Source organism: Varroa destructor, unplaced genomic scaffold (genome assembly GCF_002443255.2).
Source record: "Varroa destructor unplaced genomic scaffold, Vdes_3.0 BEIS01000001.1, whole genome shotgun sequence".
Lineage (NCBI taxonomy): Eukaryota > Metazoa > Arthropoda > Arachnida > Mesostigmata > Varroidae > Varroa > Varroa destructor.
Window position 1 is genome coordinate 35,370,872 of NW_019211454.1, and position 9,194 is coordinate 35,380,065.

At 51.0% G+C, this 9,194-nt stretch overlaps 1 protein-coding gene across 1 annotated transcript in view; it reads right to left on the reverse strand.

Moving 5' to 3' along the window:
• LOC111243315 (uncharacterized) overlaps positions 1-8,924 on the reverse strand; it is a 32,935-nt gene extending 24,011 nt beyond the window's left edge. The window contains exon 1 of the mRNA XM_022788665.2: positions 2,532-8,924. The gene's annotated coding sequence lies outside the window, so the exon portion shown is untranslated. The remainder of the gene's footprint in view (positions 1-2,531) is intronic.
• Positions 8,925-9,194: the final 270 nt, after the last annotated feature.

The following is a 9,194-nucleotide window of genomic DNA, read 5'->3' on the forward strand; positions in this document are numbered from 1 at the left end:
GTCCGTGGGGCAATGACAGGACAAGGCGGACAACACCAGCAGTAATCAAAGCAACACCGAAAACATCGCAGGGCCAACAGCAGCGAGACATGAGGCAAACGCCTGCGGAGGCGACGCTACCGTTGTCATCATCAATTCACGTCGCCGCAAGGTGGCGATCCGTGCCAACGAAGATGATGGTTAGTTTCTAACATATTGTTATTGTTGTGACACTAACACTCGGGCTGGGCGTCTCCGTGAGCTTGCGAATGTGTGTATAGATGTCTGCTTGTTGAGAGTGGCTCGGAAAAGCTAAGCTAAGTCGAATCGAGTGGAATTGAGCCGTCGCGCAATCGCCAGCTTCGAACGAAACGAAACGATCATTGCAGAATTTCTCACGCAGAACTCATATGCTCAAAAGGGGGGCACAGCGGCTTGTGTTATTGCTGGTGCTGGTGACGCCGCCGATGCCGCCACGAACTACGCCAGCTACAGTTGACGGCAGCTGCACCATCAAGCCGCTTCGCATACGGCCTAACGGACTGTGTCGACATCGGGTGGCCCCCTGGCAGGTCAAGCCACCAGCAGCTTGGCTTCTTCCTTACTCATGAGCGTAAATTGCGAGAAAGCGAACCAGCGAGTGAGCTAGTTCGAGCTGTTTATGTGTGTGTATGTGTGCATGCATATGTGCTTGCCAGGTATTTTTACCTAGCAGTAGCAGTAGCAGCGGCACATCAAGATCATCACGCAGTTGCTGGCTTGCAGCAGTCACTATAGTTTGCTGTGTGAGCCCGTTGTTGTCTATCAGTGAATGTGTGCGAGCATTTGACTGTGTCTGAATCTTGTGCGCAGTGTGCAAGTGTGTTCATCTTATGCATGGTCGAGCTGGGGTTTGCCACGGCCGTTCCGTTGCTGGACGTAAAGCCAGAACCCCGAGCTAAGATTGCTATTGCGTCGAGTGGTGCTGAGTGGCGCTGGGCTGAGTCAGCTGCTATCGCAGTCGAAGGAAGACTCCGTTGTTCAGCGACTTCGGTAGAGCAATAGCTGCTACAGTGCCCACCGGCGCAGACCTGCTCAGCTCTTCGACGCCGATTCTGCAGTTAATGTTGCTGCTGCTGCTGCTGCCATTACGGTCATCAGTTGGCATCAGCAGTGTAGTAACGAACACAGTAGTGTGTAATGTAGAGAAGAAGGAGGCGAAGAAGAAGACGACGACGATGATGAAAAAGAAGTTGCCAAGAATTTGGGTCATGGCAGCCGGAGCTCGAAAGGGGGTCAGCCACGGCTTGGCCACCGGGGCCCACTTCTCTGCTTCTCTTTTCGTTTCTCTGACCGCCGCTACTTCAGCTGATGCCGCCGCTGGCGCTGGGACGATGTCGTTCTTGCAGCAGCTACACTTCAACGCATAGTGTGACGAAGGCGACTGGCTGGCTTTCCGAGGGAGACAGCGAAGGCTGCAATCATGGTCTTGCCGTAGCTGTAGCGGCCGCCGCTGCCGCTGTTGTTGTTGTTGTTGTCAGATGGTGTTGTTATGCCAGCAAGAACACATGATCGCGAAGAGAACAAAAGCCAGCAGCGGCCTGCGAAACGAATGAAACGACGAGCATACAGTGCAGTCCGATCCAAGTCGACAAGACAAGGCAACATCGCGAGGACGAAATGGCACGACGGACCTCGTCGCGCTAAGGCAGTGCAGCATAAACAAGCATCGCCATCAACATCATCGTCATAATCATGATCAGCAACAACGGCAATAGCTGTGCTTATAGCATAGTAGTACACGGACTGTTGCGTACAGACTTCAGTTAGCCAGGCAAGTTATATAGCCAGGCTGGCCGCTGACATGCGAGGCCTTCCTTGCTGGCTTCGCTACCTCTGCAGCAGCTTCGACCAGCTGTAGCCAACTGCAGTACATGACAACAAACCCCGCTACAAGTTAACTAATCTAATGTCAATGCGCTGAACGTCTGACTGCCCTAAGAAGGAAGGCTGCTATTTCAAGCTAAAACGTATATAGACTAGAAACGAATACAGCGTTTGACTAAAACGCTAAACACTAGACTTAGGGAGCACCGATCTGTACATATACGTATGGAATATCAAATACCTAGTAGGCTCGCAGGTATTCCATCTGCAGAGAAAAAGGCTCTTCGTAAACCGTGCAGTAATCTATAAAACGTAAAAAGGAGTTAGCTCGAGCAGAAAAGTGATAATGCATCCAACACTCAGTTGGGTATATATATATATATGTCTTCGTTTCCATAAGTCCAGCATTTGCTACGCATTTGTAGCCCTGTATCGAAACCTAGTGCTGGGAAAATCTGTTCGGATCGGAGGGCATCGAGAACTTGTAGGAAAGTGGGTCGGCCCATTAATGGAGGAAACTCTCGGTTGGGACCCTTGAATATTTGCTTCTTGTTATCCTATAGCAATGTTAGCGGCAAGACCTAGCAGCAGCAGTAGTACAGGAGCCACTGTAAAGTGTCAGCGTAGCTAGAAACGTGGAATGTGCAAAGAGCACGAACACAAATACAGTCTCACGTAGTACTCACCGAATTGACAATGACGTCCGCTGAGATGTCCTACCATCAACGATGAAATCGCCAACAACGAAAGACCGGGAGATACAGGAAGTCGATCTAGGGAGCAGATTCATCAGTACACAGATCAACGATGGCGACAGTTCATCGCAACACACAGATGGTAAAAGCACAGACTCACACATGCACAAGCACTGATCGACGTAGGCACCGTCTTTGACTTAGTTCACAGACGAGACGGTAGTCGCTGAAGTACACAGGGGGCGGATAGGTTCCGGCCTGTTGCAAAACGCCAAATGGCTGATTTAGTGAGTTGGCGCAGATTCGGTTTACTCGCCACCTGTTGTTGTTTTAGATTTTGCAATCAATTGTATATGCTGCTGTGTCGATCTTCACAGATGCTTCTTAACATCTGGTTAGCTATGTCTGACTATCATTTATGTCTGATCCTTACGTAACAAGCTATGTTAGCAAGGATCGTGGCGGTGTTAGGAGGGACAGAGGGCACAGCTAAAAGATCGCTGCTGCACAAACAGAGATTTGCTGTCATATTTCGCAGAGTACAAGACACATCCGCATAACCGATCTGGACTGAGGCATAGGATCGAACGCACTCACGGTCATACTACCAGACAATTCTGCTATCAGCTTTTATGCGCTAAGCATCGCACTCATTCCTCTACAGCGACAGCGAAGCTAACACGAAATGGATAGACAGGTCGTTTCTACTGCAGTCGCCTCGTTGCTAACTTGGCCTGTTGGCGACGGCAAGTACCATCAAACTGGTAGACAAGGAGTAGTAACGTGCAGGCAGTGTCGTGTTAGAACACTCCGACGTTTCTTGGCTCCGAGCGTCCGTCAAAGTGGACTCCCAAAGAGGATCGTCTCTCCCGGTACCAACACCGATTCACTCTTCGCCGAGTCGAACAGTGCGTAGCCGAACCAGACCAGTAGCGCGGTCGGGTGCTGCCGCGGCCGACGAGGAGTAAAAGCAGTCGCGGCAGAAGCAGCGGCGGTGGCGGCGGCGACTGCTACTGCCGTCGCGGCAGGCGTGCAGCGGCGGCGCTGTGTCTCTGTTGGCGCGCATGCGCCGTCGAGAACCGTCAGTCTGACCGACCCACCAGAGCACCGGTGGAGACGACGGCGGCGGCGGCGATGGCGGCAGCAGCAGCAACAGCAGCAGGAGATGACGGAATAGAGACGGCAACGGAGCGAGCAAACGAATGATCCGAGGCGAGCTGAACGAGCGACCAAATCAGTGAGACTACGGAAACGATGTGCAACAACAGCAGCAGCAAAAGGGAGACTATTTTGACTGTTACTTTTACTGGCATCGTCAACATTCACCGACTGGTGCTGCTTGTAGTAGAGCTAGAGGTGCTTACCAGTGGTGCACAGACGCATCTTGTAGCAATGGCTTTGGCAGTAGTAGCGGTAGAAACAGTGCTAGTGGCAGCTGCACAAGTGGATGAAACGGTGGGGTAGCTGGGTGCGTCCTCGCTGTACCAGTGCGCGACCGACTCGGACTGCAACAGAGCACCGCCAGCTTCTCTAAGCTTGACACGGCTGCCCCGACTGGTTCGATCGATCCGAGCGCTCGGGGCTTTCTGGCTTGCTGAATGGGTAGCTGCCGTTCGAGAACGCTGGCTGGCGCAGTACAGACTGACGGAGACGGTGCTGTCGGCCTGGCGTTCTGGTGGGTGATTCGGGCTGGCGTCTAGCGCCTCCTCACCCACTCTCGACCAACCCGATTCTAGGAGAGAACGCCGATCCGAGATCGACTTCGGGACGCTTCGAGCGGGTCCGACCTCTTGGCCTCGCTGTTGTACATTAACATATCGCGGAGACAAGATGAGGCGAAGTGGGTGCCCCAGCAGCAGCAGCAGAAGTGACGGCGGCGGGGATGGAGAACACGAGAAAGACACTGGTACCAGCAGTGCGTCAGCAGTAGAACAGGTACCAACATACGTCAATAGGTAGAGTACGTTATCGGGGTAGAGCGGTAGTGTTTGTGGGCCACAGGAGCACAAAACACGGGGAAGGACACTGGCAGAGGAAAACTCTCGATCTCTTCTCGAAAGAGAAAAAACAGTGAGCAAAACAAAAACGTCACGAAAGCACAATTTATGAGCCAGATGATGAGTTGAATACGATGAATTCGTTCCCCCTGATTTATCATCGTCTACTCATACGGCGGCTGTTACACCTAAATCCAGCGGATGCCGATGGTGGTAGCTACCGAAGTAAACAAAACCAGCCTGCGCCTCGTCCGGAATTAGAATAAAACTTCCTCCAGGAACGACCGCGCCATCATCATCATTAACAACAACAGCAGCAACACCACGCTCTCTGTTCTGTCCAGTCATCCTCTCTCGGTTTAAAGTCGCAATACCCAGTAGCAGCACGTACTTGTAGCGTTGATCTGTATTTAACGTTCCTGTCGCGTATCTGAGCGTTGAAAACAACGCTAGCTGAAGTGTCGAACCACACGCATCTCTAACTGCTGCTGCCGCCTGACTTGTTGTTGTTCTACTGTATGAAAACAAATCAGCCGACTCGTTTCTATACAGTAGTATATCTAGCTATACGTTGTCTAAGATGGTCTGCAACCGACAACGTCGATTCTGTCCCGTAAAGCCGACATAACGTCCGCTTGGAAAGAACTCTCTGAAATTGACTCACACACAAACATACACGCACAGTGTCAGCACGAAAAAATCGACACAACCATAGATGCGGATAATATACAGGATAGACGGAAGTTTGTGCTCGCTCCGAGAGTCTCGAGGCAAATAACAAGCGTTGCATATAACAGCGATCACCATCAGATTTTTGGTGGTGATGGTGGTGATGATGATTGTAGTAGTAGAAATATACCGGCTGGCCGGCCGGCCGCTGACAGAACGGCAAAAATCGCAGTGGCAATTGAGATATATTGCGATATATCGGATAAGCGGCTCAATAAGTAGAGCACCCCTTTTTCTTCGTCTTCTTCTCAATCGCCTGGGGATCCAAAACAACTCCTGGGAGTGGCGATGTGCAACAGTGTATGATGGTAACGGGTACGTCGAAGTTACTTTCATACTGGCAGATCGCGTTGCGTTACATCCAACTGCGCCATAATTCAGTATTGAAAAGCGCCCGATAACTCGCCAAAGTGATACACGCCGCTTCATTTTCCTCATTCATCCCCGCGACTCTTAACCCCCTCAGCCTGCCTTCCCCACTTTATGTTTCTACGTTTCCATTTTATTGCTCAAAGTTAACTATTCATGATCAGGAGATAAGTGTACCGAACACAGACAAGAGAAATTAGCGTATCTTGAAAAAGTGACCGAGATCGCTTTTCACTTAATGCAACGTCATCAGCCAAAAAACGCTAGATTAAAATGGTTTATTCAGATTGCTGTTTTGTTCCCAAGGGGACCTTCCCTAGGTCGAAAGCTTCTGATGTAACGAAGTACAGCAGCTTCGTCGTTGGGCATTTCGGGGTTGACTAAAATCAGACCCTTCCCGAGTTGCTTGCCCCCCGTGTCTCGGTAGTTGGATTGCTGTAGGGTAATAGGGGCAATAGTGGCAGTAATAATCTTCTTGTGATGGTGATGTAGTAGTCTTTGCCTCTGTCCTCCGGTTCAGCGTCATCGTCGTCGTCGTCGTCTTTGACGTCGGTCATCGTCGCACTTCGTAGGTCCCAAAATCCGTTCACACGAAGCGGTAAGAGCAACAGCAATTTCGTCGGAGAGCTTACATCGCTCGCAGTTACCCAATACGGCCAACGGCGCACAAATGGACATACACAGACCTTGTTGGACTGGCCGTGTGAGTGAATGTGTCTGTGTATATGTGATGTCTGTAAGTTTCTCTTTTCGCGACAGGGCTTGAACCCTATGGCTAGAAGGTCTCCAGCAGCGGCAGCAGCAAACAGACTGCTGACGACGAGGCAAGACAGCTTACATAGAGCGTTGTTAGCAATAACGTTGGCTTTATGATCAGCGCTCTGACGGCGGAAAAGGCAGTAACAGCGACCATTCCACAAGAACAAGGTTTGCAACACCATCGTCTGGTTGGTCCGTCATCTAACGCCCCGAGTCGCGACTCACGAGCCCCGAGCCCCAAGACCCCGTGCGGTGCGGCGCATCTGCCCCTCGGTCCCTTTGCCGCCGCTGTAACAGCTGCGGCACAAGATTCGCACAAAGGTCTCTTAAGTCACCATCGCCTGCCTCATCAGCCCCCCAAAACTACTATCCGCCGCCGATGACGCTGACGACGCCAACTTGGGGGGGGGGGGGGACGGACGTCAACAGGGAGAACGATGGTACAAAGAAGGAGCGTAAGGCAAAAAACAACGACGACAACAACAACAACAAGAACAACCACGACGAAAATGGCAACGGCAACTAAGAAGCAGGCGATTTTGCATTCGTGCCGCCCCTCTGCTGCTGGCGCTGTTGTCCATTGGTGGTGGCCCGCTCGTGGCCCCGCTGCATCGCTGCCTTCAGTGGTGGCCACGAGCGAACGAAGCTACTATCGTGTGATGGAGGGAGTTGAAGGAGCGTCAACGAACGCCGATAAAGTCGAGTTTCCGACGCAAACGGTGACGTCCGATCTGTTACTAGCAACAACAACTGCAAAACTAGCATTACTACTAGCAATATCACTGCCGGTAGCAATGTTATTTAATCCGATGGAACACCTCGTTTTGGACAACGGGGGTATGTTGTGCCGATCAGCTGTTTGACAACGACTACGAGGACGATGATGATGATGACGACGACGACGACTAGCGGCCGAAGTTGGAGTCGAAAAAACGAACAGCCGTCAGATTGGTGGAGAGGCAGTTGGACGGGTGTACACACACACACACACACGCACACACTACACACATACATTCGGGCCAATAGATTAATAGATGGCCCACAGAGACAATTGCAGCAGTTGTATGTTGATGTAAATAAATGGGGATGGACTGAACGGGTGTCTGTGGCAGGTAGCTGGGCTACGAACGGCTGAGCTCTTCTGTTAACCAGGAGGAATTTTAAAGACATACTTAAAGTAGCTATCCAGCTTTTTATCATGAAGTCGTTTTATGGAAGCAAATTAAAAACACGGTAAAACCACGAAAATTAGTAGACTCTGAGCTCATTGATGAGTCGAGTGCTCAGCGTGGTTGACCACGAAGTTGTCCTTAGGTTCATCTATAAGTAGGGCACTATCATGCTCTGGGAGTTTCAGCATAAACTTCGAAAGCTAGTGCATCGTCGTATGTCATTAAATTAAGTAGCTACATTCGTCACAGGTTGAAGTATTCGCTTATGAATTAATTACGCATGATATTCCATAGCGAATTTGTATACGAAATGGTAGTACCATTCCTACAGAAGTGTCATATTCGAGTCGACTGGCACAGATACCTTAGGAACACATATCAATAGCTGTCCTTTTGCTTCTACATTTCACTACATAGATACATGAAGTGTCTAAACGAACGGAGCCTTGGGAACGCTTAGTATAAAAATAACAATATTATCGACTAGGACTTCCTAGCTCGTTCATCAATTATTATAACGTTGTCTATTGGGCCTTGCGCCACTTGATCACTAGTCAGTTTAAATGAGATAGCTCTCACATTGAAATCTTATGCATACTAACATCTTGATTATCATTTCTAGCAAGTACGTGATCCTTATTCAACGGAATTCAGTGCAGCTAACTTACTCTTATGCTGTATCCGCCAAACTTAATTATTTTGTATATCCGCTCGTTCGGTATCCAATTAGGTTAAAGATCGAGAGAGTTTCTGGGTAACTGTGGTGATCGAACATTTGTTGTACTATCACTCATGACAAGAATGAAGAGTGCCGGTCACACAGAGTTGGAAGGCAAGAAGAAAAGCTGATCCTGTACCGTCGCACTTCCTTAGGTTAGGTCGAGCGAAGAGCAATGAAGTTCTTTTGTCGCATAGCCAGTCAGTTGGCCATTGAGAGAACGTAGCAGCGGAGCACAGGAATACACAGCCAACTCCCGTTCGAGAACCGGTATTGCGTTATGTCGTGTGTCGTACCGCGTCGCTGAGCTACTTTTCGCACGTTGGCGAGCAAACGAAGGACCAAGGAGGAACCTGCTGCCGTCATAGAGATAGGTAGACTGCGACCAAGTGAGCCGCTACGGTGGCCACGACCATCATTGGTGGCGGAGCGAACAAGCGTTTCGTTGGTTCTCGGGGCTGGCTGGCTGGCTGGCTGGCTGGCGCGGGATGACGTCGCTGGCATCTCGACGTAGCGGTTGCCGCGGCTCGAACGGCTCTGCGGCACCACTTAGCTCCGACAGCCACTGACTCAGCCCTCTCCCGGCCTCACGCTGACGGCGGCAGCAACGGCAGCGGCGGCTATGGCCACTGCTGCGCTGGTGACGGCTCTCGGTGGCTGCCTCGACTGCCTGCCACCGCTGCATCTGCGGCTCTTGTTGCGAAACTGGTACAACAACAGGCTGGCACCGTAGCACAGTCGCAGCATAAGTCAAACGCGCCTGCTTACAGAACGCCGAGCGTCCGGCAAAGCCGGTCGGTCTGTGCGTCCGTCGATCAGAGGGATGGAACGGCCACCCGAGGGAACTGCGTTGAACAGCACAGATCAGCGTAGTTCGAGCTACGCAAGAGGGCCTGCATCGCGGTTCGCT